Genomic DNA, 6000 nt, shown 5'->3' on the forward strand with positions numbered 1-6000 from the left:
TTCCTTTGGAAATATTTCAAAATGTCAAAACAGACAGAATTATCTTTCATAGTTTTAATCAAAAATATAATATATAATGGGGTTTAAAATCCTATGTATGGATAATATATGTCCTTCTGATCATCTCTAAATTTAATCTGATTTTTCTAAAGCAGAAAAGTATTTTTCCATGTTGGAATACCAATTGTGGCCTTAGAAATGGACATGTTATTTAATTAGGAAAATAATCACAAAAATAATTATTTTTGTGGTTCTGAAATATAAAGATAGGTAAAAATTGGATTACCAACTATGAGTGGAAGCACTGCTTGCTATCAAGGACATGTAGTACAATCTCAAGGTGGTTTTACTTGGGTCAAAAATAAGCAAGGGTTTTTGAAATCAGTATAATACCAAAGACTTTAGGGTTTTAAATCCTCACATGATCAGGCATACAAGCATACAATGTCAATCATGGCACTCACAACACTAGTTTTGAAAAAGTTTTAACAAGCTCAGAATTTCACAATACAGACAAGTGATAGCAAAAACAGGGTGTGACAGACCTATCCCCCTTACAAGAATCTCGTCCCCGGAGATTTCTAAGCTAGGTGCTAAAAAGGTTTGGAAACTCAGATCGGAGATAGTCTTCACGCTCCCATGTAGCTTCGGCTTCGGTGTGGTTGCTCCATTGAACCTTGAAATACTTGATAGTGCGGCTCTTGGTGCATCTCTCTGCTTCATCCAGAATGCGGATTGGCCTCTCGCGGTAGGTGAGAGTAGACTGAAGGTCATGGCCCGGTGATCAACGTCCTTGTAAGGATCAGAACGACTTGGCGCTTGGAGACACTTCCGAAGTTGTGACACATGGAAGACGTTGTGCACACCCGAAAGTTCCGGAGGTAACTCCAACTGATAAGCGACCTCTCCGCGCCTTGCAGTGATCTTAAATGGCCCAATGAAACTTGGAGCGAGTTTCCCCTTAACGTGGAAACGCTCGGTTCCCTTGAGAGGTGAGACACGGAGGTATACCAGATCTCCAGGAATGAACTCCACATTCCTGCAGCGAGAGTCCGCATAGCTCTTTTGTCGCGACTTGGCTGCTTTCACATTTTCTTGGACTAATTGCAACTTTGCTTCTGCCCTGTGCAAAATTTCTGGTCCAAAAATCAGCCCGTCTCTGGATTAAGACCAGTTGAGCGGGGTGCGGCATTTCCGTCCGTACAACACTTCAAACGGGGCCATCTGGAGACTGGACTGGTAGCTGTTGTTGTATGAAAACTCACCGAACGGCAGACAGTCTTCCTATTTGGCTCCGTGCGCTAGGACGCATGTGCGGAGCATATCTTCGAGTATCTGATTCACACTTTCCGTCTGTCCTCCTTTCTGCGGGTGGAAGGCGGTGCTAAAAGAGAGCTTGGTACCGAGGGCCTCTTGAAGTTTCCTCCAAAACCTTGAGGTGAAATTTGTGCCTCGGTCAGATACAATCTCCTTGGGAACTCCATGAAGGCTTACTATGCGCTCGATATAGAGACTAGCCAACTTGTTCCCGTCATAAGTGGTGTTGACAGGGATGAAATGGGCCACTTTGGTCAAATGGTCGACAACAACCCATATCGAGTTATGGCCCTTGCTAGACCTTGATAAGCCGGTAATAAATTCCATCCCTACCTTGTCCCACTTCCATTCCGGCACCTTGAGAGGTCCTAGTAGCCCTGCGAGTTGCTGATGCTCAGCCTTAACTTGCTGGCGCACATTGCACCTGGCCACATACGACGCGATTTCCCATTTCATGTCGTGCCACCAGAATCTTTCTCGGAGATCTTGATACATCTTGGTACCACCGGGGTGGATGGAGTAGGGTGTATCATGAGCTTCTAGTAGGATCAGATCCTTGAGTTCAACTTTGTTGGGTACGCATAAACGTTTCCCAAACCACACCACTCCTTGATCATCCTCCAAGAATCCTGGGGCCTTGCCTTCTGGAATCTTCTTCTTGATACCTTCAATGCTTTTGTGGCCCTTCTGGGCTCCCTTGATGTCATGTTCCAGCGTGGGTTTGACTTCGAGGTTATCTAGGAATCCAGATTCCACTAGTTCCAATCCGAAGTTCTCCAATTCTTCATATAAGGCGGACTGCCTTTCCTTAAGCATGACGTTTAAGGTGCTGGTCTTCCGACTCAAGGCATCAGCCACTACGTTTGCCTTACCGGGGTGCTATTGAATGCTGAGGTCGCAGTCCTTGATTAACTCCAACCATCTTCGTTGCCTCATATTCCATTCCCTTTGGGTGAAGATATATTTCACATTGTTTCCTGAGAAGGTAATGTCGCCATGTCTTCACAGCATGCACTACAGCTGCCAACTCGAGATCATGGGTGGCATAGTTCTCCTCATGCGGGCGCAGTTGCCGTGACAAGTATGCCACGACTCTGCCATCCTGCATTAGAACCCCACCTAGCCCGGTCCTTGAGGTATCGCAAATATCACGAACTAGTTGCTGATAAGTGGAGTGGCAAATACCGGGCGGTGGTTAGCCTCTTCTTCAACTCTTGGAAGCTTGCCTCACATCCCGGCGTCCATTCGAACTTCTTGCCTTTCTTCAAGAGCTGAGTCATAGGCCACGCGATGCGGGACAATCCTTCTACGAACTTGCAGTACAACCCTGCGAGTCCGAGGAAGCTCCTGACTTCCTTCACGTCGATTGGCGATTCCCAGTTGGTTACCGTGGTAATCTTAGAGGGATCAACTGCCAATCCACTTGTTGTGATGGTATGACCCAGAAATCCAACTTCGTTCAGCCAAAACTGGCATTTGCTGAACTTGGCATACAGTTGGTGCTCTCGGAGCTTCTCCAATACTAACCTCAAGTGTTGCTCATGCTCTTCTTCAGACTTGAAAAAGATTAATATGTCATCAATGAATACGACGACAAACTTGTCCAGGTATTCCACGAAGACCTTATTCATGAGGTAGATGAAGTAAGCTGGGGCATTCGTCAATCCAAAGGAGATGATAGTGCATTCTTACAGACCGTAAAGGCTCACAAATATCGTCTTCGGAATGTCTTCGTGTCGAATCTTTCGCTCGTAATATCGAGATCGGAGGTCGATCTTGGAGAATACCTTGGCTCCATTTAGCTAGTCGACCAAGTCTTCGATCTTGGGGAGTGGATACTTGTTCTTGATCGTGACCTCATTGAGAGAACGATAATCGATGCAAAGTCGGATTGTCCCATCCTTCTTGGACACAAAGAGAACAGGTGATCCCCAAGGTGACGCACTTGGACGAATAAACCCTTTCCTGAGTTGTTCATCCAGTTGCTTCTTCAACTCTGCTAGCTCTTCGGAACCCATCCTGTAAGGCTTCTTATAGATAGACCTTGATCCTGGCATGAGTTCGATGATGAACTCGATGTCTCGGTCAGGACGCATCCCTGGTAGCTCATCAGGAAAGACGTCCGGGTATTCACAGACTATTGTCACTCGGTCGAGTCCTTCCTCTGATAGGCTGTTCACTCGTGGCACTCGAGTGTGTACTGGCTTAGAGACATACTTGACTTTGACCCCTTGGTCACTTGTCATGGTAATGGCCCTGTTAGCACAGACCAAGATACTCTCATGCTTGGCTAACCAGTCTATACCGAGAATTACTTCTAGGCCTTGCGACTTAAGCACAATGAGATCCGCTGAGAAGCTCGTCCCATTGATAACTATCCCGACCTTCCTACACCCTAGGTTGGTCCTCAAAACTGCTCCCGGGGTTTGAATTACCATATGCCCACGAAGCAAGGTAGGTTCTAGACCACACTTTTCTGCAAACTTTTTCGTGAAAAAAGAATGCGAAGCACCACAATCAAACAATACTGTTGCTGGGGTAGAGTTGACAAGGAACGTACCCAGAATGCAGTCCAGGTCTTCCTGTGCCTCTTCTCCGGAAATATGATTAATCCGCCGCTTGTTGTGATACTGCTGATTGCGGGGAGCCTGGTTCCTGCCTGGTGATCCTTGACCTGGATTTGACGCATTGGGGCGCGGAGCATCAGGTTTCTTGTTGGGGCACTGCCTGGAATAGTGCCCTGGTTGTTGCTATCCCACAGACAACAGCGCCAGAAGTTGACACGTTGACAGAGGTTGCGCTTGCGTTGGTTCTTCCCTTGAAGAGGAAAGGGTGATGCAGCACAGGAGTAGTAAGTATTTCCCTCAGTTTGAGAACCAAGGTATCGAACCAGAAGGAGGGTCTCTTCAAGTCCAGAGTACCTGCGCAAACACAAACAAGCTTGCACCCAACGCTTCAAAGGGGTTGTCAATACCTTCAAGATTGTTTGCAAAGTGAGATCTGAAGGCGGAAAGTGCAACGAAGTCAAAAGTGTAAGGCTGAAAATATGGTGTGGAGTAGACCCTGGGGGCCATAGTGTTCACTAGAGGCTTCTCTCAAAATAGCAAGTATAATGGTGGGTGAACAAATTACACTCGAGCAATTGATAGAACCGCGCAAAGTCATGACGATATCAAAGGCAATGATCATGCATATAGGCATCACGTCCGAGACAAGTAGACCGATACTTTCTGCATCTACTACTATTACTCCACACATCGACCGCTATCCAGCATGCATCTAGTGTATTGAGTTCATGACGAACAGAGTAACACTTTAAGCAAGATGACATGATGTAGAGGGATAATCTCAAACCAATGATGAAAACCCCATCTTTTTACTGTTGATGGCAACAACACGATGCGTTCCTCGCTACCCCTTCTGTCACTGGGTGAGATCACCGCACGGTATGAACCAAAAACCAAGCACTTCTCCCATTGCAAGAATCATAGATCTAGTTGGCTAGACAAAACCCACAACTCGAAGAGAATTACAAGGATATGAAATCATGCATAAGAGAGATCAGAAGAAACTCAAATAAGATTCATAGATAATCTGATCATAAATCCACAATTCATCGGATCTCGACAAACACACCGCAAAAGAAGATTACATCGGATAGATCTCCATGAAGATCATGGAGAACTTTGTATTGAAGATCCAAGAGAGAGAAGAAGCCATCTAGTTACTAGCTATGGCCCCATACACTACTGGAATTCAGAAATTTGCCGTCTGCTTGGCCTTTGCCGTCAGCTGACACATGGCAAAGGTACTCTTTGCCGTCAGCTGTCAGAGTGCTGACGACAAAGAGGTGGCAGATGGAAAAAGTTTATTTTGCCGTCGGCCACCTCTTTGCCGTCCGCTGGCCGACGGCAAAGAAGCCCTATGCGGACGACAAAGGGAGGGCGGACGGCAAAGACCCCCCCCCCCCCAACGGCCGAAACGCCACCCCACCCACCCCTCCCCTTTGCCGTCTGCTTGGGGGCCTTTGCCGTCCGCCTGGGAGCGCGGCGGACGGCAAAGGGGACGGCGGCCCACCAACCCAACCCCCCACCCGGTGCCTCCCCCCCGGGACCTTTGCCGTCGGCCTTGGGGGCCTTTGCCGTCCGCCTAGGATCGCGGCGGACGGCAAAGGCGCGGCAGCCTTGCCACGTACACGCGCACCCCCGCCCCCCTCCAACCCTTCCCACATAGCCCACCCGTTGCTCGAATCCCTGCCCCGCACCGCTGCCTGCCGACGTCCCGCGCCGCCGCCTGCCCTGCGGCGCTGCCACGCGTCGCCCCTCCTCCCTGCCCCGCGCCGCCGCCTGCCCCGTGCCGCTCCTCCTCCCTGCCCCGCGCCGCCGCCTGCCCCGCGCCGCTGCCTGCCCCGCGCCGCCCCTCCTCCATGCGCCGCCCCTCCTCCGTGCGCCGCCCACTCCCCTGGCGCCTGCCCCTCCCGGCGCCGCCCCTCCTACACCGCCCCTCCTCCCTGCGGCACCCCTCCTCCCTGCGCCTCCTCCCTGCGCCTCCTCCCTGCGCCGCCCCTCCTCCCTGCACCGCCCTTCCTCCCTAGGTAAATTTATTTCTGTTTTTTTTGTTTTTTTCTCTTTTGTCATTTTTAGGTTCATGGTAATTAGTTTGTGGTAATTAGTTTGTTAGGTT

Source organism: Hordeum vulgare, chromosome 3H (genome assembly GCF_904849725.1).
Source record: "Hordeum vulgare subsp. vulgare chromosome 3H, MorexV3_pseudomolecules_assembly, whole genome shotgun sequence".
NCBI lineage: Eukaryota > Viridiplantae > Streptophyta > Magnoliopsida > Poales > Poaceae > Hordeum > Hordeum vulgare.